We start from the raw sequence: 27,113 nt of genomic DNA, 5'->3' as shown, positions 1-27,113 counted from the left end.
GCGACAAAGATTTTAAAGGGCTCCTGCCCTGTAGCAAGTGGCTCCGCCCCCGGCACCAGCAATTCGCGTCCCGCGACGGCGGGAGCGCGACGAAGATTTTAAAGGGCTCCTGCCCTGTAGCAAGTGGCTCCGCCCCCGGCACCAGCAATTCACGTCCCGCATCCGTGTCACTTTGGACAAAGGGGGTAAATCTGACTCAAGTGAGGGATATGCTATCTCCAAAAACCAAACAATCCAATGAATCGCTAAGTCTCCTGCTTAGTGAGGGGAGTGGCAAATTCTAAGATCTTTTGTTTTGCCTGTGGCAACACCTCTATATATCCCTGATTCCACTGAATTCCTATAAACTTAACATTTTGAGACGGTCCCAGTGCCTTATCTGGATTAATCATCCACCATTTGCTCCGCAAGAGATCCACAACCCGATCCAACTGAGACTGCATGTGTTCTTGTGTCTCTCCCTGAATCACCACATCATCAATGTAAGGGGTCAATTGTACCCCCGGTATGACCGATACTTCATCCAGGTGTTCTGCCACCAGCCAGTGACAGGTGGCAGGGCTATGTACATACCCCATAGACAAAGATAACATCTTAAATTGTCTGCCGCTGTGTGAAAAACTGAACTGCTCTGGACACTCAGGGGCCAAAGCTATAGAAAAAAAAAAGCATTAGCAATATCAATAGTTGCATACCAGGTTCCTTTATGTTTTGTATTCTTTCAATCAAAGTGATCGTATCAGGGACCGCAGCAATCAAAGGGGGTGTATATTTATTCAATTCTCTGTAATAAACAGTCATTCTATAACACCCATCTGGTTTGCACATGGGCCACAGAGGATTATTCCATTCAGTGGAGACTGAAGCCACCACACCAGCCTCAATCAACTCCTGCATAGTCTCACTTATTTCCTCATGCCCTCCCGGAATTCGGTATTGCGTTAAACAAATCACCTTGGTTGCTGGAGGCACCTTCACTGGGGATATCTTCAGGTGACCCACCATCATTGCTGCCACTGAAATGTACCTCTTTGATCTAAATTGATAACAATCATCATCCAAGTACAAAGTCACCCCTTTTAGAATGTCAATTCCCAGTACATATTCTAGGAGGGGCACAATTAAAACAGTATATTCTCTTTTTGGTATTCTTCCTATTTTCATTTGAACAGTAGTCTGCACAGCAGGGGTTTGTTTTCCACCCACCCCAGTGATGGTGTAGTGCTGACCATTAAACTTTTTGGGATTTCCATAAATTAAAGAGGCCTCAGTCTTTACGAGACCATCCCTGTATCTATTTCCTAATTTGATTTAAACCGGTCAACGTTTGTCCAAGTCAGGTCTGGACATATGTTTTCATATCTGCAAGCAAATTCCTCTCCTTCCCTGTTCTTAGCAGCTAATCATGGGCTGTCCAAATCTTCCTCTTCTTTTCCTCTTGAAGAAACCCTTTTCTCATTCTCTTTTCCGTTGTCCTGCATCTGCGGCTGGCCCTGATTCACTCATTTATTATCTTGCTGGTTACCTTTCCTGCTGTCTTCCTTTCTGTCCAGCCCTCTTCGACAGTACATCTCCCACAAGCTTTTGGATCTATCCCATCAATCTGCTCCTTGTTGACACCATCCTTCAGTAATGTCACAAACATGTCTCTCCTAGATACTCCTTTATTATCTGTGCGACCCTCAGACCTGGAGGCTCTCTCAGGTTTCGTTCAGTCTCCAAGATGTCCTACCTCGATAACGGTCTGATTAATTAGGAGAGTCATTATTACCTGCTTATAAGCTGAGGGAGCAAGGCAAATACTTTTATTTCTTACTGAAATTGTCAATAGAGCATCTAACAAATTATGAGCTTCATCTAAGAGAGTAGCAGTTTTGATACTTTCTTCTTTAATTTTTTGCATAACATCTCTCAACGTGTAATAACGCTTTTGGCAGCCAGTCTGATTCAGTACGATATTTCTGACTGCATCCCACAACTGCCCATTGCAACAAGTTAGTCGCTCCTTGATTCCCATTACCTCTAAACTGCTCTTGTATTATCAGGTCAGTGCTAAGAGTACACAACTTCCTTGCATCTCCCTCATCTAGTGCCCCCCAGAGGCACCTGTGTAAAACATCCGTACCATCCATGTAAGTAATGCTTCCCCAGATCTCTGCCTGAATCTGTCTAGAATATAATTAACTTCTTGCTGGGTGCAATCTTCTAGGAAGGCATCTCAAGTCCTCCTGGGTTCTGTGGAATGCCCTGCATCTTCCGTCTTAATACTGGCTGTGCAGGAACCACTTTCAGCTCGTCTGGCTCAAGCTGGCACCCACTTTTATTTTATTTTTAACTTCTTCGTCACTGGAATTTGGAAAAAAATAAAAAACAGTGGATTCACAGATATTTGAATCCCGTATTTCTGGGTTCCAATCTAACCCTGCATTAGCAATAGCTAAATGAACTTTCTTTTGACTGATTTTACCCCTTAGTTTGTTCTCTGCTACAGACTGATAAGTATCTGCCTTATTCTGACAAGACAGCATGGTTATATTATTTTTAGCTTCAACTTGCTGCCTCTCTAATTGCTGGTTTTCTTTGTCCAGCTGCCTACATGTCATGCATTTTTCTAGAGGCAGATAACACGATCCAGCCCCATCTTCCTAAATTTGATAGATCACATCCCCGTTCCATAGGTACTTTCTGTAAACACAGTAAAAACTATTTGGCTCAGCATCGTTAAGACATCTGTCATAACTTCTGCATACACCAGTACCACAAGACCATTCGTTCGCAAGGACATTATAAGTTTCTTTGTCCCACCCTAGAATCTCACGTGAAATCTTGGAAACTGCCTGGGAATCCGCTTCTGACTTCTTGACAAACATTTTTCACTTTTGAAACTTTCACTTTTCAATCTACAACATAATACTTCCGACTATGCCCATTTGTTCTGCTTTGCTTCAGACGAGAGGGAACAAAGTGAAAGGAATGCGAAGAGTAATGAACTAAGACACTTCCCAGGTTACACGAAGATAATAACCTGAGCACTTAATGTGACTATAGCAACACACGTGCAACTCTTAAAATAATCACAGCAGTGGAATAATAATCAAAGAAAAACAATACATCAACAATAAATATCTATCTATAGTGACTACGTATATTTATGCACGCACGCAGTAAAGAGAGATATTAAGAATTAAAAATGCATCAGCATGGGGCTCAAAACCCACATCATCCTTTGCCAACGTCAAGCTGTGAAATCTGTGACAAACGAGACAAAGGAAAACAACCCCAATAGGATTACTCTGAGCAATGCGTCCACCCTCAGAGATGACTTCATTCTCCCTCAGTGTCAAGCTTCCCTACCTTATAACTTTAATCAAACTTAAGAGGAAGGTTCTAGAAACCCCCCTCCAGTCGAGTAAGTTGTGAAATTCAAACGCTGGCCGTACCAGGTCATTGTTAAATAAGCACGCTAGAGACTGGACAAACACCAAGGTGTATTTATTTCCAAGACCGAGTTGTACCCTTCTCTACCATAAACATTCTCAGCCTTGCATTCTTATCATGGTTTCATCCACCATATTATGTTCCCTTCCCTAGTGAGAAAAGTGCAAACACATTAACAGGCTGTGCGTGGAAAAATACCTGTGCCACCAATGGGATGACGTCTGAAGCTAAGCACAAAATGAAGTCAGTGGTCAAGATGGTGTTGGTGGTTAAATACAGATAGCATCACACTGCCACACTTACCTCTCCTGGATGAAGGGGTGCCATTAGGTGTTCTTTGTGTTCTGTTGTGAGCCACGTCATGGCTATTTGCGGAAGATAATCTGTGGCAGAAGCATCATCATGTATAAGTCAAAACTTGTATAAGTCAGCGCAGTATCTATAAAATTGGTTGGGCACTTGCACTGTGGAGCTTTGATTGAGGCCCTGGATGTCTTGGACTTCGAGAACCACATCTTTCTCTCTGCTGGGACGCAAAGGTGCAGCTAGAGTTACTCCTGAACACTCCCTTTTCCCATATATTCACGCCACCGTGTACTTCCCTATGTGTTGCACCTCATTCTGGGCGGGTTTGTGAAACTCATCCAGGTTGGTTCTAATGTCACCCAGAAGGAAAACTGTCCGTCTTGTCTCAATGACGCCTCTCCAGGTCAGAAATCTGTCTCCAGTGTGGCCAGAAGGTCTAGCAAGGACCAAGGGATTCCAGCATGTTTATATAATGTAGCACTTAGGATTTCAACTTTGAACTTTTACCAGACAGTCGCAAATTTCTCGACTGTGCCCACACTGATGTGGAAAAACTCTGAATCCCTGAGCTAGTTCCTCATGGAACACAGTGTCTAACAATGAGTGTGAGGGAAAGCGCCAAGAAAATGTAGGCAGCCGCGGGGCACCCATTTCCATGTCTAATGGCACCAGAAAGTGCTCAGAATATATCTGCGGCAATGGTTCAACGCAGCACACAAGCTGCTGGTCCCTTCAACAGTAGCCAAAAGTCTATACGAGTATGAATATCATGTATGGCCGAATAGTGCCTGTAACCTGGTTTTGAAAGGGACCCATGCCGCCAAATATCTAATAATAAGCCCTCCCAAACAGCTCTCTCGGTAAGAGCTCGAGCCGCAGCCGAGGGCCTTCCAGGTGGTCCACAAGAGTATGCTCCAGGCATAGTACGCAGTTAAAATTCCTGCCCCAGAACTGTGGCTGATTCATGCATCGATGGTATGACAGATTTGTGGATCTTTGTAGTTGGGCTCATGTAACTCAACCAGTAAAACTGCTAGGTCATCCTTGAAACATAATGCTACCACAAATCTACTTCTTGAGCCTAGGTAAACCTCCTGTAAACAGACTTCAGAGCTCCTGCGTTCCCAGAGTAGAGTACCCCGAGAATGTGCGGTAAAGCCTGGCGCATTAACAGAGGCCATGCATTCTGCGCTGTGTTAGTACACCAGTCCCTGGTGCTAAGTGAGCTTCATCAAGTACTGCTACATCTATTTTAGGTCTCTGAAGATAGGCCACTACCTTATGATTTTTTTTGTTATCACTTAAACTCCTGGCACTGAAGCAAATCAGCGATGGGCACGATGGGCCGTTTGCTGTGTATTGGATGTCATTTGCCATTCTCCTCTCTAAGTGCAAACTGTCATGGCCAGCCAGTGATTCCTGAAAACTTGCATACGTCCCACATACTTACAAAACAACAGTAATAAACAAGTTCCACCCCGACCACACTGTTAGTACCCACACATTTCACAGCAATATGCCTTTGCACCCAATCCCACCCTTACCCTCCTGTGAAGGAATCCAGTCAAAATCAGATGGTGTACACGTGGGGACAAGTGTTGTCCAGCTTTATATCCCACACTTTCAATTACCACGGAGGACCGTGCACATTCATGACGTGTGCCTAAACCACAAGTGAGAAATAATAAAAATGATTAAAACAGCTACTTTGTGTTGTTTCGGACTATAGCCTTTAACATAATGGAATACTTTATTTGGAATTCTGCTACCCTCACAGGCAGCATGCATCAGTCAATAGTTGTACTACTATCGGAACAGTCTTACCACAGTTTGGGGTGCATCGTGTCTGTGGGAGCTCACGGGGAGGCCTCCCCCTCAGGGATGGGCTAGACGTTGTAGTGAAATTTGTGTGCTGACCACTGACTTCGTGTCGCACCACTTTGCACTTGGCACTTGGCTCAGCTGCCCACTGTCACTTTAGTGGTCACTAGTTATAGACTCCATTTTGTATTCAGCTTAGACTCCATTTTGGGTTCAGCTTAGCCTCACTGCCACGTTAGAGGTGCGAGTAGTTTTCTGTACAAGCATGTTATGCAGGGTGTTTTCTATTTCTGTGTGTTCACTTTCTCACCGAAGAGCTAGTACATAATATGGAAGAGTTAGTCAGCCAGCATAATAAGGACGTACCAGACTGACGATTTATGGTACACCAGGGAACAGTCTGACTTTGGGAGGGACGCCTTGGGATTTTGGCCGATTCCCAACGTGTTTCTTTCAAAGCTTATCTAAACTAGCCAGCATTTCAGAATATTTCTTCATGATGGGAGGGTTTTTACCAGAATGCTCCTTCTCCGGTTGTTTAAGATATAAAACATGACCCTGATCGGCAGTCGGAGATTCCGAGATCCAAGTCAGGATTTTAGATGTCGAATGCCTGATATATTTCCCGTGAGGGTGGAGATCTTTCTCACAGTCCAACAGGATCATCGTATTGCTGGCATGAGAAAGATGAAGTATCTGGCAGGCCCTACATGATGCATTTTTATTAATTATTTGCTTTGCATTATTATATATATCTTAATATAAGTGTTTGTATCCTTGCATGTATATATTAGCTGTTTATAGATTGAAGATTCTTTATACATGGTCTTACGTTATTGTTGCACATTCTGAAAGTACACTTTTTAATATTCAAGCCTTCCTTCACAAAGCTATAACAAATATCTCATTCAGATTAAGAAGTGCATTCCAGAGAATCTTTGACTCCTTTCAGTGTGTATATTTTGGCTCAGTCAAAAGTAAAAGCAAAACAGACCTCGATACAGATCTGAAAATCCCAGTGGAGGCGGTGTCTACAATGCAGGACCACTCCGGCATCCCCCCCCCCCCCCCCCCCCCCCCCAAGTCGCAAGGAGTGATTCATATAAACACTTTCAGTTTATTACCAAACATCTGAAATCGCATCACTACCACTGATCTTCTTCCAGGATGAGCGGTGTCTGGAATCTGCAGATTCCCTCTGAGAAACTCTTAACAGTTTGGGATCACTGAAGAACAATGTCTTTTCATCCGCCATCTTGCTGGATATAGCATACAGTACTCTCTATAGCTCTTACAGTTTTCTCTTCACTGAGATGAAGAGACACCTAGCCTCCTGCGCTTGTTGCACGAAGTCCAGGTGTAGTAATATTTCAAAGGCTTCATGTTGCAGTATCTCCAGTTCCTTTGCTTTGCGAAATGCAGCATCACAAGCTCTGCAATTTAACAGCTGTGCTATTCTGGGACGAAGGCTAGTTACCGGGACTGGGCACAGGGCAAATGAGCGATGGGCACACTCCACAACAAACATCTCAGAGAAAGTGTCCCAACCCAGCAAATCGCTTAATAGACGTTCAATGTATTGTTCCATTTTATCAAAGTTGGGGGATTCGGTTATACCTACTATTCTCAGATTGTTCATGCAGGAACGTGCTTCCAAATCCTCTGTTTTCACTTGCAGCGCTTGAATAAGCTTCTCCATCTTCTTCAGCATGGTGGCTGATGCAACTTACTCAACCCCTGCCTCCGAGGCATACTTCTCCACCATATCCAGTTGCTCTGCATGTTTATCTAGCCTCTCCAACATCTAGTCCGTTCTAAGGGATAGCACATCTATACTGCCATCAATTTTTGTGAGGCTATGTTGCATGGCTGTTAGGATTTGCTTTAGGTCAGTGTCTCCTTCCATCTCTGGATTCCCTGTCACAGGTTCTGGCATATCTGTGCTCTCTTCCCAAGCCTTCAGGGTTTTGCAGAGGTCAAACTGCAACGTATGTTGGGATTTATCGGTCTTCCCCATTGCTGTGCGCAACAGGGGTCTCCAATACCTCAGATTGTAAGGGCTGCCAGTGGTAGTGACAGGAAGTGTGATAACACCTCCACTCAAGTGCCCCTAGAGTACTTTACAAGAGCACAGGCCTCTTACAATTGCTGCAGTTCACAGAACGGAGTCTCTACTCACAGAGCCGCCCTAATCCAGAGAAGGCCTGGTGTCATATGAATGCCTGCGGTCATCCAATAGGTGGTGACAAATGACAGTTCCCAGTGGACATGGAAAGCAATGAAGGAGTAAGGACAAAGATGCAGGAACTCTATGACCAGGAGGTCACAGTGGGCGCACAAGCCTGTGTCCCCAGTCCGTCCCACACATGAAGTCAGGCTTCCCCAGCTCCTGAAGTGTGCATCACCACTACCTCTTTTGCAATGGATCCCACCAGATATACTTTACTGACAGTCCGTGGCCTGGGACACACCATTTTTCTAGTCAGTCCGTGGCCTGGGACACACCATTTTTCTAGTTTGGCACTATAATCACCCTTTGGCACACTGCTGTTTTATGGTGCAGTTTCCTTCTAAATTGCCCTCTTTTGTTGATCTGCCCCACAGACTCTTACCACAAACTTGAAGTGCCCCTGGGGGGGGGGGTAAATCTCTCTACCTGTAGGCACGCCAGATGCATTCTGTGGGAACACGTGTCTCAAAACTGATGAGGCACTCTGTCTAGTAACACTGAGGAGTACAATTATGGGTATTTTAACAGACTGGGTCACAGCTTCAGGACCAAGTGTGCCTCAAGAATTTAAGCGATCACAGTTCATCAGCTCCCCGAGGCCGCCGCTGTGCAGAGAGCGGCACATCTAGGGTCTGCAAAGCCTTCACTGTTGCTTAAATGCCAGGGCCGATAAGCAGAGGGCACAGGAGGATTGACCAGACTAGTTCTCGGGCCACGTCACAGGCTGTGGCTCCCACCAGGCTGCACTCTCACTCCTCACCGCACCGCATGAGCCAGCCAGGTCCCAGCAGCCTCATTCCAGCTGCCTCCCAACTTTGTCTCACTTTGGCAAGTGCAGCTTACCCAAGCAGCACAGCGGCCAAAAAGGCAGTTTGCTCTCCAAATCAAATACTTACCTCTGATTGCTGTCAAGTCCCGACTCTGCAAATGGCGCAACTTATTCTATGCCCACAGCAACTGCACCTCGATGGATGCCCACAGAGATACTAGACTATGGGCCGACCTAGCGCTAGCCCTGGCCTAGAAATTTTGGGTGTCTAATGAGACCGCCCATTCATGACATGCAGTAGTATCATATTTGCAAGCAGGCCCAGGCATCTATGGCATAAGCCTTGTGTTCCTGGGACTGCTTGTCAATGAATTTCAGAGGCTGAAAAACAACACTCTTTCCCAACTTATTACCTGTGACATGTTGGGAAAGGGTGTTACTTTCAGCTTGTGAAGGATTGAGGGCATGTGACTCGAGGTCACAGAGTCATGTGACTGTGACCTTGAGTCATGTGGATGCTGTAAATAGATACTGTGTATGCCTCAGCACATATTTGAATCGGAGGCTGAGAGGGCATGCTTGGCATTCTCACATCTCCTCTTCTGAACTGGACCAGCTGCAGCGCATCCTGTTGTGGATCGGCGTGCATGTTCAAGAACATGTTTTGCCAGGTAGCTGGGACCGGGGGACAGAGGCCTATCATCATGTCTGCCATCCTGTGGTTTGGTTTTATTGTTTTTGAAACAATAAAAACAAACCACTGGCTGGCACACCAGAGCACACATCCTGAACTCAAATATTTAAAAGTGCTCTATTGTATGCTTTTAACATGCGAGAGATTTTCACTATAGTACATCAGTTTATAGCACTATATTGAAAGGCATTTATTGAAATCATTAAGAAATGTTTCGTAAGATAGTGATGTAAACTAATGTGCTGATGTGAAATGCTCCTGCATGCTAAAAGCATACAAGTAACAGTTTAATATGCGAGTTCAGGATGCACACATCCAGAACTGACATTTACCAGTACACTCTTGTATGCTTTTAACATGCAGGAGCATTTCACCTTAGTACATCAGTTTATATCACTAAATTTATATTGAAAGGCATTTATTAAAAACGGTTAATAAATGCCTCTCAAGATAGTGATGGGTACTGCTGTACTAACATGAAACACTCCTGTATGTTACAACCATATAAGAGAGGCACCCAACCACTTTCAAATGCCACCAGCAGCCACTGCTGTCAGCTCCTGCAAAAAAGTAGTTAGGCGATAACTGTGCAATCTGGAGAAAAATCAGTTTGCCTTGGCTGATGACTTTTTCTGAAAACGTTGAGATAGGCTACACAAGAATACAAGGCTGCGGCCGATCTCAAGATGCACTTGTAGACCGGGCCATTCTCAACGGGTTGGTTGTAGATGAGGTACAAACAATGACACTAGGGGACAAGTGCTTGTAGAAAGCTGTTGCTGCGATGTTCATGAACGCTTAACGAAGTACTCATGGTTGGAAACGAAAGACATGCATTTTTGTTTTTAGCTAGAGCTGCAAACACTGAAGCAAAACTCAAAGCCACTGACACCAGCCTGCTCTTTAAGGGCACTATAGTTTGCCAGTGTATCAGTCTAATATCACTAGCACAAAAGGACAATGGGGAGTACAATGATGAATGCTCATTTTCACGAGAAAGTACGGTTCAATCACCAATGGACAACCATGTTGTTCCCTGGTCCGTGTGCCTGGCCACAGGTAGACCTCTTTTGCCAGACCCTAAACAAACACAGACTTCAGAGCATTTTTCCAGTACCTGAAAACGGAACTTGCATCCCCAAATACAGTTGGGTGAACAGTCATACAGTCAGAAAAATTTGTTAGAATTCCAGAAATAGCACATTTATGACTTCTGTACTAGAGGATAACACCATGGTAGTCCAAGATCAACAGTGAGGTAGAGCACTTCACAAGCAGAGGTACGGAGAATTGCTGACAAGTGCAGGCAACACTGGACATTGCCTTATTTCAATTTCACGTGAACTACTGGTTTATCCCATCCACTGTCACAGATGCAGTTTGTAAGTAACGCTTCACTCCCGGATTGAAACCAGTGAGCCATGACAGAGCTGGTTGAGGAGGAGCAGCTTAAGAACAGTTTAGAGGCCAGTTTAACAAGCATTGGTGAATGTGGACTGCTGAATGGGAGGACGTAACTACAAAAAGATTTTTCTTTCCTTCATCTGCAACAAGTGAAAAGCAGCAACAGGAATTCCATTGTTCTTTAGAGTTCACAAAGAAAAGTGCTTATATGGAGAAAAAAAAAGCAATACACTGTTATTGAAACAAACAGACAGTGCTATTAAATGATTTAAAAAATAAATAGAGAAAAAAAATACTTACAGCTAAATTGCACAAACAACAAGAACTCTGCACTGAGCGCTACTGAAAAAGGAACAGCTGCAAATGTTGTTCCCTAATAAGATCTAGAAGTGGGATCTCAAGGAAAACAGAACAGTTACAAGAACTGGGAACCGGTTATCATAGGCATGTACGGCGTCCAGGATTACCATTAGAACACTTTCCCAAGGAGTAAGAGTTCAACAACTAACAGAACTACTAAAGAAAACTTAGTCAAACTAATAAAAAACAGCAAATCATCCGGTGCACCTGGGCCTAACCGTATCACAATTGCCATAATAAAACATAATGGATTAAATAGCTGCTAAAATTCTTATAAGACTGGTCAATCACTGTAGGAAGTTGGCTCTGTATATACTACTCAAAATAAGAAATAGTGTGCACAGAGTCCAAGGGTTCCCGTTAGAGGTAAGATAGTGGCAAAAAGAGAATTCTAATGCTCTATTCTGTGGTAGTGTGGTCGAGCAGTAGGCTAATCACAGGGTAGTGTTAAGCATTTGTTGTACACACACAGGCAATAAATGAGGAACACACACTCAAAGGCAATTCCAGGCCAATAGGTTTTTAGATAGAAAAATATATTTTCTTAGTTTATTTTAAGAACCACAGGTTCAAGATTTACAAACAATAAGGGTTAAAAGTTGGGTCCAAGGTAGCCCACCGTTGGGGGTTCAAGGCAAACCCCAAAGTTACCACACCAGCAGCTCAGGGCCGGTCAGGTGCAGAGGTCAAAGTGGTGCCCAAAACACATAGGCTTCAATGGATATAGGGGTGCTCCAGTTCCAGTCTGCCAGCAGGCAAGTACACGCAACTTCGGAGGGTTTTGTAGGGCACCGGGGGGGGAGAACACAAGCAGGCACAGAGAGTACACTCTCAGCGGCACAGGCGCGGCCGGGTGCAGAGTGCAAACAGGCGTCTGGTTTTCAATAGGAATCAATGGGGAGACCCGGGGGTCTCTTCAACGATGCAGGCCGGCACGGAGGGGGGGGGGCTCCTCGGGGTAGCCACCACCTGGGCTAGGCAGAGGGTCACCTGGGGGTCGCTCCTGCACTCGAGTTTGGTTCCTTCAGGTCCTGGGAGCTGCGGGTGCAGTGTGGTTTCCAGGCGTCGGGTTCCTTGAAGCAGGCAGTTGCAGTCAGGGGGAGCCTCTGGATTTCCTCTGCAGGCGTTGCGGTGGGGGCTCAACTCTGGCTACTCACGGGCTCGCTGTCGCCGGAGAGTCCTCCCTGTAGAGTTAGTTTTCCGCAGGTCGTACCGGGTGCGTCGGGTGCAGAGTGGAAAGTTTCACACTTCCGGCGGGAAACGTGTGGTCTTTAAAAGTTGTTTCTTTGTTGCAAAGAGTTGTAGTTTCTTGAACAGGGCCGCTGATCTCGGGAGCTTCTTGGTCCTTTAGATGCAGGGTAGTCCTCTGAGGCTTCAGAGGTCGCTGGACCCTGTTGGATGAGTCGCTGTTGCAGTTTTCTTCAAAGTAGGGAGACAGGCAGGTGGGGCTGGGGCCAAGTCAGTTGCTGTCTCCGTCTTCACTGCAGGGCTTCAGGTCAGCAGTCCTTCTTCTTCTTTAGGTTGCAGGAATCTATCTTCCTCGGTTCTGAGAGCCCCTAAATACTCAATTTAGGGGTGTGTTTAGGTCTGGGAGGGCAGTAGCCAATGGCTACTGGCCCAGAGGGTGGCTACACCCTCTTTGCGCCTCCTCCCTGTGGCGAGGGGGGAACATCCCTAATCCTATTGGGGGAATCCTCCTTCTACAAGATGGAGGATTTCTAAAAGTAAGAGTCACTTCAGCTCAGGACACCTTAGGAGCTGTCCTGACTGGGGGGTGACTCCTCCTTGTTTTCCTCATTATCTCCTCCAGCCTTGCCGCCAAAAGTAGGGGCAGTGGCCGGAGGGGCGGGCATCTTCACTAGCTAGGATGCCCTGTGGTGCTGTAACAAAGGGGGTGAGTCTTTGAGGCTCACCGCCAGGTGTTACAGTTCCTGCAGGGGGAGGTGAGAAGCACCTCCACCCAGTACAGGCTTTGTTCCTGGCCACAGGGTGACAAAGGCACTCTCCTCATGTGGCCAGCAACATGTCTGGTGTGTGGCAGGCTGGCAAAAACTAGTCAGTCCACACTGGAGTCGGGTATGTTTTCAGGGGGCATCTCTAAGATGCCCTCTGGGTGTATTTTTACAATAAAGTGCACACTGGCATCAGTGGGCATTTATTGTGCTGAGAAGTTTGATACCAAACTTCCCAGTTTTCAGTGTAGCCATTATGGTGCTGTGGAGTTCGTGTTTGACAGACTCCCAGACCATATACTCTTATGGCTACCATGCACTTAAAATGTCTAAGGTTTTGCTTAGACACTGTAGGGGCATAGTGCTCATGCACCTATGCCCTCACCTGTGGTATAGTGCACCCTGCCTTAGGGCTGTAAGGCCTGCTAGAGGGGTGACTTATCTATACCATAGGCAGTGTGAGGTTGGCATGGCACTCTGAGGGGAGTGCCATGTCGACGTAATCATTTTCTCCCCACCAGCACACACAAGCTGGCAAGCAGTGTGTCTGTGCTGAGTGAGGGGTCCCCAGGGTGGCATAAGACAAGCTGCAGCCCTTAGAGACCTTCCCTGGCATCAGGTACCAGGGGTACCAGTTACAAGAAACTTACCTGGGTGCCAGGGTTGTGCCAATTGTGGAGACAAAAGTACAGTTTAGGGAAAGAACACTGGTGCTGGGGCCTGGTTAGCCGGGTCCCAGCACACTTTCAAATCATAACTTGGCATCAGCCAAGGCAAAAAGTCAGGGGGTAACCATGCCAAGGAGGCATTTCCTTACAATCACTAAAGAAATAATAAAGTTCCAACAGTTCATGTGACTGTGTTCAAAACTTGAAAACATCAACACTGTAAACTGCATAGCAAATAAAGCTCTACTACATAAAGGAGAAATGATGTTTCTATGCTTTATACATTATTCAATAGCCGCACTTGTTAAGAGTCAATACAAACATACTCTGGGCCAAATTTACAAACTGAGGAACTGATCAAATGCTTTTGTATCTCATAGTGGAACTTTACAATGATATCTGGTTGCAAATCAAACTATGTGATGGAAGAAGCCTAACCCCGAAAATAAAATAAATAAATATAATGGTTTAACCCCTTCTGTGCCACGGACGTAATGGTGACGTCCTGCGGCACAGTGCTGCTGTGCCCAGGACGTAACCATTACGTCCTGGGCACACAGCCCAGAGGGAGCGCTAGCGCTCCCTCTGTGGGGTTCCCCCCCCCACATCCCCCCCAAGGCAGGGATGGAAGGGGAAGCCCCTCCCCTTCCACCTCGACCCCCCACCCAGCCCCGTGACATCAGCGCACAAGTGCGCGCTGATTGTCACAGAGCCTCCTCCCATCGCGATCGGAAGAGAAATGCTTTGCATTTCTCTTCCGATCACGTGGGGGGTGGGAGGCCGAGAGAGGCTTCAAAGGGAAGGAAAGTTATTTCCTTCCCTTTGAAGTCTCTCTCTGCGTTTTGGCAGCCGGATTGAAAGCAATCCGGCTGTCAAAACACCCACTAGACACCAGGGATTTTATTAAAAAAATTAAATTGACATAAGTGAGCGACCCCTAGGGCAAGGGTCGCTCCCAGGGGGGGGCATTTTTTTTTAAAGGCCTTTTCTGCCCCCCCCAGGGGCAGATCGGCCTATTATTAGGCCGATCTGCACCCAGGGGGGGCAGAAACCTCTAAGCACCAGGGATAAAAAAAAATGTTTTTCTTTTTTCGTTTCGTCTTTTGTTTTAGAGGTGGGTAGCGACCCCTTAGGCAAGGGTCGTTACCCTGGGGGGCAAATTTATTTTAGGCCATTCCTGCCCCCCGGGGGGCAGATCAGCCAATTTTAGGTCAACCACTAGGCACCAGGGATCTTTTTTTGTTGTGCCGTCACGCAAGGGGAGCGACCCCGTAGGCAAGGGTCGCTCCCCGGTGGGGGTGGGGTCAAATTTATTTTAGGCCATTTCTGCTTAGGCGATCTGACCCCCGGGGGGGCAGAAACCTCTAGGCGCCAGGGCAGATTTTTTGTGTGTTTTTTTTTTTTTTTGTTTTTTAAGATACGGGGAGCGACTCTGAGGTGAGGGGCAAATTTATTTTAGGCAATTTCTGCCACCCCTGGGGCCCGCTGAGCTAGAGGCCAAAATCCACAGGTAGGCACTTTGCAAAAAACACCTGTTTTCGGTCAAAAAAAAGGGATGTGTCCACGTTGTGTTTTGGGGCATTTCTTGTTGCGGGCGCTAGGCCTACCCACACAAGTGAGGTATCATTTGTATCGGGAGACTTGGGGGAACATAGAATAGCAAAACAAGTGTTATTGCCTCATGTCTCTCTACATTTTTTACTTCCAAATATAAGAGAGTGTGTAAAAAAGATGTCTATTTGAGAAATGCCCTGTAATTCACATGCTAGTATGGGCACCCCGGAATTCAGAGATGTGCAAATAACCACTGCTCCTCAACACCTTATCTTGTGCCCATTTCGGAAATACAAAGGTTTTCTCGATAGCTATTTTTTACTCTTTATATTTCAGCAAATGAATTACTGCATACTTGGTATAGAATGAAAACCCACTGCAGGGTGCAGGTCATTTATTGGCTCTGGGTACTTAGAGTTCTTGATGAACCTACAAGCCCTATATATTCTCGCAACCAGAAGAGTCCAGCAGACGTAACGGTATATTGCTATCAAAACTCTGACATTGCAGAAAAAAGTTGCAGAGTAAAACAGAGAAAAAATTGCAGATTTTTTCACCTCAATTTCAATATTGTTTTTTTTTCAGTTGTTATTTTCTGTAGGAAACCCTTGTAGGATCTACACAAATTACCCCCTTGCTGAATCCAGAATTTTCTCTACTTTTCAGAAATGTTTCTGGGATCCAGCATTGGTTTCATGCCCATTTCTGTCACTGACTGGAAGGAGACTGAGAGCACACAAAAAAATCGTAAAAATGGGGTTTGTCCCAGTAAAATGCCAAAATTGTGTTGAAAAATTGGGTTTTCTGATTCACGTCTGCCTGTTCCTGAAAGCTGGGAAGCTGGTGATTTTAGAACCGCAAACCCTTTGCTGATGCCATTTTCAGGGAAAAAAACACAAGCCTTCTTCTGCAGCCCCTTTTTCCCATTTGTTTGAAACAAAATAAACAAAATTTTCACTGTATTTTGGCTAATTTCTTGGCCTCCTTCTGGGGAACCCACAAAGTCTGGGTACCTCTAGAATCCCTAGGATGTTGGAAAAAAAGGATGCAAATTTGACGTGGGTAGCTTATGTGAACAAAAAGTTATGAGGGCCTAAATGGTTTAAAGTATCAGTTAATCCAATTACAAAATTACAATAACTGCAACAAATTGAAAATCAATTACAGGAAAAACATATTATTCTTCAGCAATTCTGTAACCAAATACAATTGGCGGCTGGAACAAAAAAGTTTCAATATTGTAGTAACCTCTATCCTGTGGCCGAATTAAGCAAAATATTCATATCCTGCATCTCCTAAACAAAAGTACCAATAATGACAGAGCAATTAAATGATCCTTAAAGGCATACGGAGAAGGAGCCATTTAGTCCTACCATGATGGATATCTACACCAAGCTAACACCTTTGATAACATATGAAGCAATAGATATGAACCAACAAGAAATCGAAAAAACTTGACAAATTCTTCATAAACTGTGTGTGAAGAATAATGAACATGAGATATTCTAGATGGGGCTTCAGGTGGCTCACACACCAAAATGGCAATACGAATATAATATGGGAAGGGTGATGCAGAGTCTAGAATCCTTGATAGCCTTCTGGAACACCCTACCGCTCTGTTAAAGGGCAAGCGGCCCTGAGCAAAATGGTCCTCCTCCCATGTTTGTATGCATTACAAAATACTTTTTGTGCTCTCCCACTGCTCAAACTTTGTAACACTGAACAGTTTACATATATCGCTGGTGTGGGTGGGGAAGGGGTGTACAGCGAGTCTTAAAACAGGACTTAAAAAAAAAAAAAAAAAAAAAAAAGGTTCCCGGGGGAGTCCATGATTTGTTCCCCTACTACTTGGCAGGTCGCATACAATAAGCTGCACTATGGTTTGAGGAAGGCCCAAACCGGGAGAAGCACCTTCTGGAAGGGATAATTGAGAGGCTGGACAATCTCAATGCAACTGAGGAGGGGTGCTCGAGACTTCTCAGGATGCCCACACATCATGAGACCGGTGGTGATCGCATGGAGGCTGTGACACGCAGAGTCCGCCATCACCAACCCTATGCCAACACGCTACCTGTAAGGTGGCTGAGCATACGCTTCAGTGGATGCTAACCATGGTGGATATGAGCTAACAGCCATATGGAGGGATGTCAGATGCTGAGGGTTCTCCAGGCTTCGAAAAATGTACTTGACAACCACTCACTATGGCGTGTCATTTTTTTAATCAGGTTGAGCTATTTTTAGGACCTCCTTGCCCTTTCTGACTAATGAACAGGTGTTCTGTTCAGCCAGAAAGTAAAGGAGCAATAAAGACCCCATTAAATCTTGTTATGTTTTCACATTTGCTCTGTGCTGAGAGGTAGAGGTCAAAAGTCAGTGTCTTGCAATTAATTTCCCTTCTCACTACAGAGTTCAGGATTTTGTAAGGTGAGCTTCTCTGACCTGCTGTAAAAAGAGTCATTTAAATATTGTTTGTTAGGAAAAACCTGACACCATATAGTCTTTAATTGCACAGCAAGTCAACAGTACAAACATTTCAGTAGTTGTGAAAGCCCATTTTTGTACTTATGTGTGATGAAAAAAATAATTTGAAAGGACAAAATCAAATCAGAACTCTTAGCGATGAGCAAAAGATAAATATGTTGTCTGAAACCCAATTTTTTACATATTACTATTAATACTCTATATGGTTTTATCAGTAAAGCTACAAGTTAGTGTGGAGGTTTTTGGACATTTCTTGAAAATATACTGTCCGTAAATTACAGTATTCTACCACATCATACTTCAGTAATATAGTTATTAAAAGTGAGTGTTTAAACAAACGGAGAAACACTCCTGCCTTTATGGCAATGCTTTTAGTAAACTAAGAGGCAAGTCATGGATCATTTGTCAGCTATATGTGGGCTAGATTCTTATTATACAATGAGCAAACATTTTGTCAATTTATTCAAACAAAAGAGTTTTTTGTGCAGCAAAAATACTGAACTCACGTATTTGAAGGTGCACTCATACGTGAGAATGAAAAATACAGCGACTCTGTAAACTAATTGCCTAGGATCATACAATTTGAGACCCGTTTACCAGTCAAGTACATTACAGTTAGATCAGGTAGATTATTCAAGTTACTCAACCTGCAGGTCTAATAATATTTTTAGAGGACTGATCTTTATCAGGGAGACATTTATCTCTTTTGTAGAAGCGCTAGAACTGTTTAACTTTGTTCCGGGACAATATTTGCAATAAGTGAAAATATCCTGAGCAATACGAAGTCTGTGGCCGAACTTTCCGGTACAGCCCCTGAAGTCCCAGCAATGCTGTACATCTTGGTTATCAGCTGTAGTAAAGGCATAAAATTGCACCTATAGCCGTTGCTCAAACTGGATTGCTGCAATGATGTGATGAGGGTGCGACAGTTGTAGGATGATGATGATTTAGCAGACCCTTTGACAGATTAAGTTTGGGACAGAGTCCCTGCGCAGGTAAAGGAAGTGGTGAGCAATGCCAGATTCAAAGTAACAATTCCACTTCTTGCACAGCATATACTTCACACCGCAAAGACTAAATAGACTGTTCCCAGAGCGCCCAGGGAACTGTCCAAGATGAACGTCAGACCAGTAGCTTTCCTACACATGACCTGGACAAGTCCAATGTTTGGAGGGTTTTGGCATGCAGTGGTTGAGGTGCTGAGGGAAACTAGGGTTGCCAAACTGAAAGTCACCCCTGGACATTGCCTACTCAGGTTGCTCCCAGCCCAGAGGGCCAACGTGAAGATTTGCACTCACTTTGCCTCTTAAGGTCTTCTTCTGGCTAGACAGTGCATCACAATCCACTAGACAGCATCTGCACTGCTGCAGATAACCATGTGGAGGAAGGATTAGGAAGAATAGGCTTAGCAGAAGTAAAGTGATTATCCATGGTTAGAACGGATTAAAATGTTGAGCATGAGCTACAGGGATGGGAGGAGGTGGTGAACCAATTGACCGCCACTGGAAAGGATGTCATCCCTTGCTTGGGGTTGGGATGGACCATCAGGGTCCCATACTTGAGGAGTGTGTATGCAGCATGCCATAGGTGAAAGGAGTGTGAAAGAGGGAACAGGAGAGGACAAGATTTTGTGTGAAAGTGGGTGTATTATGGGAGGTATTACTGGGGTTGGGGGGGTCCATTCATAAATTTAGAAATGTACTTGGAGGTCCCATGCCACACTCCACACAGGGAGAGAAAGGCTGAGACTTATAACCCCCCTCTACTAAGACTGCATCAGGTGCCACGCCCTGTCACTTCCAACCTCTGCCTCGACTATTATGGATGTAAAATCTTTTTGGTACACTTATATTAACACTGCCTATTCGGTTACAGGGCTCAAAAAATATACTCACCACTCGCTACGGTGTGTTTTATTTTATGAGGTTGAGCTATTTTTAGATTCCACCCTTCTGGCGAGTGGACAAAGAACAGGTGTTCTGTTCAGTCAGAAACAGAGGGACCTAGCAATTACGATGCCGATGCCGTTAAATCTTATTCTTGTCACATTTGCTCTGTGTTCAGAGACAGAGGTCAAAAGTCAGTTTGTCTTCTTGCAGTGCTAATACATTTCCTTGTGACTGCAGATTCCAGGATTTTATAAGGTGAACTGTCCGACGGATGTGAAGTGAAAGGCTTTTGGTATCAGGTTTTTCCTAACACACAACATTTATATAACTAGGTCAACTTTACAAACATTTCAAAATATATTTCAGTAGCTGTGAAAGACCATTTTTGTACTTATGTGTAATGACAAAATATTGTAATAGGATGAAAAAAAGTCAGAACATTTTACTTGGAGATGTGCAAATGATAAATGTTTTCTGAAAACCAATTTTCACAGATTATTGTTAATACACTATATAGTTTTATCAGTAAAACTGTAAGTTAGTAGGAAGGGTTTTGGACATTTCATGGAAATGTACTGTCTGTAAATGACAGTGCACTACCACATCATGCTTTAGTAATATATTTATTAAAAGTGAGTGTTTAAACATGAACTGAGAAACACTCCTTCCCTGATGGAAAAGCTATTAGTAAACTAAGATGCGAGTCATACATGGATCATGTGTACCCTATATGTGGGCTAGATTTATTATACATAGAGCAAACGTTTAGTGTATTTAATCAAACAAAAGAGATCTTATTTTCTTTTTCACAGCAGAAATACAGTACTCACATATTTGAAGGTGCACTCCTATGTGAGAATGAAGAAAAAGGAGACTGTAAAATACAATATTTGCCTAGGATCACACCATTTCAGACCCATTTCTGGGTCAAGTACATTACAGTTAGGTCGAGTAGCTTATTCAAGCTACTCGACCTGCAGGTCTAGTGACATTTTTATGAATTTTGGAGGCCTGGGCTAACTGTTTGATGTCTATCATGCTCGTTTTATAAAATGATAAATAAAAGTCTTACAAAATCTTCAACACCTCACTCCAGTTTAAAGGTAGAATTCAGGGTTCTATCGATGACTGCAACAAATACCTTTAACTTCCTGAACTATTTCTGTGACTGCTTAATCTCTAAAGGAAACAGACAGAGAAACCTAATTAAAAAAGAAATCTTGAATTTTTCAGGGAACAAATACAATAACACCATTTAACCACGACCCTGAATGAATATGGTTTACAAGAGCTTCCCAGTCTCATGAAGAAGAACAGAACGTAAATCACTAATAAAACAATCTGTAAAAATACGTCAATTAAAGTTCAATATTGATCAAAACCTGAAATATAAAAACATTATCTACTGCCTCCATATAACACGAAACATCAAGCATTTCTAATCCTTCTAGGCAATTTGAAGGAGCATAGAACAAAAACAGGGAAATACTACCTATGTCGACTGCGCCCATCTTATACTGAAACTACAGAGCATATTTTATGTAAGTTTCCAACTACACTGTACCTGCAAGAAATACTTGAAATCTATTTTAATGGTAACAGCAATAGGACAATAACAGAAGCCTATGTTTGGTGTTTTTTTTTTGGGGGGGGGGGGGGCGGGGGAAGAGGACAGAACAAGCATTTGCAATGCAATAGGTCTCACATTTCCTTGAGTTGGAGCTCTTGGTGTTGTAAATGCATAACTGGACCTTTGCCACATAAATTGGTCAACCCTGCTGCAGATTGTGGTATTTTCTGCCACATAATTCCAATGGCCCTGCATATAACTAAAGGGCTGGTAGGCCTACTGAAATATTATTTCAAACAAGGCCTTTAAAACACAAACTACTCCCAGGTGCAAGACAAATGTTCCAGCCATAGGAGAGCTTAAAAATACACTGACTGGTGGGATGGGTTATTTTCTTGGGTCACTACTAACCTAGTGTTCAGTATAGGGAAAGATGCGGAAGACATTGTAACGCGAAGGGTTAATTAGCTTGAGCAGTGTAGATGAGTGTAATGCCTGTTGAAACCCCCTCCCAAACATTGTGGAAAAGTTCATGATATTATTTTCAAGCTTGTTTGTGTAGAAGACTCCATCTCAACCTTGAGAACCAGAGTACAGGGAGAAGATGGAATGAAAACAAAGGCTGGAGAAGGGCAGAGCAGCCAAGTACTGATAACATAGCTGAAAAATGCCAGAATGAGATAGAATCCAAGCTTCTAGTTATTTAAGCACTGAATTGTGGGTGAGGGATTTGGAAGCTCGCAGATGGAACTGTGGAAGCTGCCATGGCCCAGCGCTGCCTCCCTGTTTGCATGTGGTGCTTGAGGGGGAGAGAGGTCCAAGCAGACGGTAGAGGGCTTCCCAGCATGTGGACTAAGTTAAGTTTCCACACAGGGATGAAAGGCCTTTGTTTCTCTGCTCTATTATTATGACTGATTATTTATGTTTGCACTGTGTTTATAACCTGAAGTATTCAGCTTGTTTATATTTTGCTTTCTAAACCTCTTAGTGTGAACTGCTACAATAACTGAAACATGCATTTTGGTGTGCAGTAAATCAAAGCTTATATGAAATATTCAGTTTGTTTATATGTTGCCTCCTGAACATCGTAGTGAGAGCATGCTGCAGTAATTGAAACATGCATTTTGGTGTGTAGTAAATCAAAGCTCATCTGAAGTATTCAACTCATTCGTATTCTGCTTCCTGAATATCGTAGTGTGATGCATTTTAGTATACAGTTAATCAAAACTTATATCTTTCAGTGAACTCTTTGCTTATATATATATATATATATACACACATACACACACATACATAGATGCTCCTTGCAGTGTACTTATATATATAAATAAATAGATGCTTTTCATTGCTCTTCTTATTCTACTATTGTTAATGTGCTAAATGCCTACATTTTACCTGCAATTCTAGTAAAGCTAAATTGTATTTATAATTGGCGTGTGGTCCTTCATTGAGCGTCCTTATTGACTTATACCGAACAGGTGTCAACCAGCCACCTCGATAAGACACCTAGTGATGATCTAGACAGAAAGAGTATGTTGAGGTGAACGTTTTGAACATGGTACCATTGTCCTAGGACCACCACATACTGAGTTATGAGCAAAAATGTTTTGTAAAAAGAATGCCCTGCAAAGCATTATGGGGCAAGTTTGTGAGTGCTGAAAATATTGTAGTATGTTGACTGTAATGCTCAGAAAGGACCCTAGAGGACACCACAGTAAAAACAGCATTTGCAAGAAACATGGCCATGTAACCATTCAGTTAGCCCATAGAGGGAATGACCACGTGCAAACAGTATAAAAGAAAGTAACGCAGTGCAACCGTATATGTAGCCCCTAGATGGCGTAGTGCATTACATATTTTAAGGGCTAGCAGGCCTACCTCAATGATACTACAAACAAGGAAAACACAAACTACTCTCAGCTGTAGTGCCACGGCCACCATGGAGCGCAAAGCGGTAAGACATAAGAAAAAAATAGTTCACCCTCCTGAAAGTATATCGGCAATCATGCAATAATCCATGTAACAGGGTTAGTCTGCAAGGCGTAACAAAAGAGTCTCAGGGAAGGACAAACAAAGCATTTTACCATTGACATCAAGGGATTGTTGAAAGTAAAGGCCAGAAACGAATGAAAGCAAAGGGTGTGAGATAGGCGCTGCTATGCTCGACCTAAAAAATGGTTTGCTGCACCAGGAAATTGCTGTTCAATATAGAGAGGATTTTAAAATCCATAAAGTGACTGAAAAACAGTATGAGTTTTCAGAACAGTCTGAGTTTTGGGTAAACAAGCATCAATGGTCACTGCAATTGTTAACGCAAAATGACTTAATTAAAAATGTATTAATGAGTATTTATGTGTTCTAATAATGAGTTTGTTAGAAAATGATTAACCTAGAAAAAGAAATTGCACGTTTGAAATGGTGACCTCAGAATGTCCACCAGAATTCACAAATTACATTAAAAGAGTAATTAACATATATGAAATATTGAAAATGTATTAGATTAATGTAGTAATGTGTCATATTGAAAATATAACCTTTGCATTACAATAATTGTAGGCCTTAACTTAGTGAGAGTCTAGGCCTGGCCTCATTCAGAAGCTGTATTTCTTAACGTTTAATGAAAAGTGCTGACAAGCTGAACTAACCGTGAACTGCTCATTGTTTAATAAAATCTGCTTAGCTGAACCCTCTATGTGAACCAACGGACAGGAGATGATGGAACTAGAAAATTTAACGATTGGTGTGTAAAGCGCACTGAGTGTACTTTCTCAGGACTCGAACAATGAAGACACTGACTGGAGAAGAAGATGCAACATTTGATACCTGACGAGCCGGATGATGAGGACATCGCAAAGCAGACCAATCAACAATATGTGAATTGTGAAATATTAGAATTCATAGATTTGATTTACAAAATGTATTGGGTAGAGAAAAGTCATACGATTAAGTGAGCGATTAGGAATTGGGGATAGTCTGGGTGACTTTGATATAACAACGTTACAGAGGGGAGAAGACTTCAGAATTGATGGGGAGAGATGTTAGATGCGAGAAGCAGATGCTAGGTGAGCCTGACTGCAAGACCGTAGAGGTGATTCGAGTTTCTGGTCATTGGGCTCATACTCTTGAGAGCTTGGCGGGATACTGATCGACTGATGACCTGAAGACGAAGACTGACTTTGTTGCTGATCCATACAGAGGATAGGTAGATATGACAATATGACTAAATTATATTTTTCTGCCTTTTCTTTCTAGGTACCAACTGTGCTGTCTAAATAGTTTTCTGTAGCTAGATGTTTTTTCTAAATTCTTGTTCTAAATTGTTTTGCATGAAGTCCCACATGCCAATGCTAATCTGGGTTAGGGGAGGTTCCAACTCTATGACGTTTCACAGATCACAAAGACAAATGATTGAAGGACTGATTTGCTGAACTCTATGACACTTACTGACTTATTGCCTTTGATTCAATTGTTGACTTTTGCTAATGCTTTAGAATGTACTCTGACGCAAGTTTTGATTAGGTTATGTTTCTGGCGCCTTCTAACGAATTAATACAGATTTGTTGAATTGAATAAAGTTTGAACTAATCTTATGACAGTATTGTAACTAATAGAGAACAGAAGAAGTGGAGAACAATGACATTCTAGGATGTCAAGTTGTTTCCTGCTATCACAGAAAAAATTAGAAGGAAGGGAAAGATGAGGCGAGCAAAAGTGTTCACCTGGGGGTAAAAAGGCAAAAAAGGCTTAAACAATAGAAGACTCAGATGTCAAGGATCTCATTACACAAATGCTGAGGGACTGTCCTCCACCACACACTGTGCATGACGGGGGTCTGAGTACTAGTTCTACTCCAACTGCCTTAGCACAGGCAACAAGGTCAGTGGGTCCAGTATAGGTTGATAATGGACAAGTACAAGGGGTAGTGCAGAGTACTCCTAACGCGTTGACTACTTCGGTGGTCCAGGCACTGATGCACCCACCTCCAGTACAGAGAATTTATCCTGAGGTACCGATTCTTGAGACAACTTCAAACTTGGTGGTACCTACGGAGCAAGTGGTTCCGAGACCATTGTTGGTCCAGACTGAGCCGACTCAGATATTGATGCCTCAGTCACAGGGTATGATGAAGTTTAAACCATTGACAGGGACACAGTCGGATTTGACTCCGGTAATAAACCAGAGTATGGGTGTTAGAAATGGGGTTTCTGGTTGGCTAGGGTATGTACCTCAGCCAGGCAGAACTTACCCACTCTAGTCAGGGCAAGGGAGTTACACGTCCAAGATAACCCCTGCTCACCCCCTTGGTAGCATGGCACGAGCAGTCAGGTTTAACCCGGAGGCAATGCGTAAAGCGTCTGCACAACACACACATACATGTGACGCAATATTCCCACCACCAAGGAAACACAACACTAGATTATATGAAAATATCCTGTATTGTACACAACGTAATTATCAGACCAACATCACATAACAGTACTATCCTGCTACCTTAGCAGTTGTCAGAACATTACACATTAGTTACTCTGCAAACTAGCAGTAGTCACACATAACACACAGGTTACTCAGTATTCTGCAACATAAGCAGTAGTCAGGAAACACGTTATCACATTAGCACACTTGTCATAAGAATATCATAAAACGCCCATAGTAGGAACATTAGAAAACCTATGGCAAGTTAAGCAAACATATTAGCAAGTCATGCCCATAAAAGGAACATGTGCACACATATGTAAACACATCATAGGACAGGCAGGCAATATAACATAATTACAAAGTCTGTAAAAAGAACTTTAAATCAACGTTACATTAGTCCGTTTTAAAGTACCTGAAAAATGATGAAAAGGCACCTCCAGTGCCTAAAACGAATAATGGGGCGGCACTTCCAGTGCCTAAACAACCAATGGGGCCCCCGGCGCTCCTCTGCGCAAAACGGGGGCCTCCTGTGCATATTTGGGCCAAAGAGGGGCGGCACGCACCCTCTCAGCGTTCCTGACGGGCCCCTCCTGGGGCCCGTAATCACTGGGGGCCCCCCGGGCCTCCACCGGCCCTCCTGTGGGGGGCCAAGGTCAGGGAAATCCTGAGGATCTGGAGGGGGGCGCCACGCACCCCCTCCACTCTGCGAACAGGCCCCTCTGGGGGCCCGCAAACTCCTGGGGTCTCCCGGGGCCTCCGCTGGCCCTTGCAGCAGGGGAGACCCCTTTGTGATGGCCTCGGGCCCACGAGGGGGCCCACAAGAGAGTTGGCGGCGGGGGCGAGCCTCCGATGAGGCTGTCTCCCCGGCCGCGCACTGCAAAGCGAGCCCTCCGGGGCTGGAGCAGGGGAGGGAGAGGTGTCCTCCTCTCCCTCCTGCTCCGATGGCAACACCGGCACCAGGTCGGGCCGGCCGGAGCCCCGGGGGCGCTCCTTGGAGCGATCCCTACCCCGGGGGCACCGCTAGGAGCAGGCTTGCTCCTCGTTACTTTGAAAAGGGGTTTCTTGTGCCCCGGGGGCACTGAGCTGAGCGCGATCCTCGCGCTCGGCAATAACTTGAAAACCCGGCTGCGGCGGTGATCCCAAACAGCAGGAGAGCGCTTTTCAGAGCGCTAGCACACATTTTAAATCCCGGGCTGCGGCGGTGATTTCCCTGCACGAAAGAAAAGCGCCTTCAAAGCGCTAGAGCACATCCACAAGCTCGGGCTGCGGCGGTGATTTCTCTGTTAGCAAAAGAAAAGCGCCTTCAAAGCGCAATGGTCCCTCAGCAGCCTCAGTCATCAAAAGAATGCCTCATTCCTCATAAAAGCAGGATCGTAGCAGGGGTCAGGGGCCACAGCACCCTGCCCCTGGGAACAATTAAACAAGAAGGAGCACAGGGCTGGTGGGCCCAGCTACAGGCCAGCACAAGGGGTGCAGATGGTGGCAGTTCCTCCTAGTGACCAGGCAGGTCACAGGTCAGCACAGCAGCAGCAGTCCATGGCGGTTTCCTGGTGAGTCCATT

General features: G+C 44.2%; 1 protein-coding gene across 19 annotated transcripts in view; it reads right to left on the bottom strand.

Annotated features, from left to right (window-relative positions):
• The window catches only part of RIOX2 (ribosomal oxygenase 2), a 1,008,555-nt gene that overhangs the window by 954,254 nt on the left and 27,188 nt on the right, over positions 1–27,113 (bottom strand). For 2 of the 19 annotated variants that reach the window (XM_069204769.1, XM_069204773.1), the window contains one exon: positions 20,639–20,745. The exons of the other annotated variants lie outside the window; for them this stretch is intronic. The gene's annotated coding sequence lies outside the window, so the exon portion shown is untranslated. The remainder of the gene's footprint in view (positions 1–20,638; positions 20,746–27,113) is intronic. 19 annotated transcript variants of the gene reach the window in all.

Source organism: Pleurodeles waltl, chromosome 8 (genome assembly GCF_031143425.1).
Source record: "Pleurodeles waltl isolate 20211129_DDA chromosome 8, aPleWal1.hap1.20221129, whole genome shotgun sequence".
In the NCBI taxonomy this organism is placed as follows: Eukaryota; Metazoa; Chordata; class Amphibia; order Caudata; family Salamandridae; genus Pleurodeles; species Pleurodeles waltl.
Note: the sequence above shows the minus strand (reverse complement) of the source record. Positions and strands in the feature narration are given on the sequence as shown.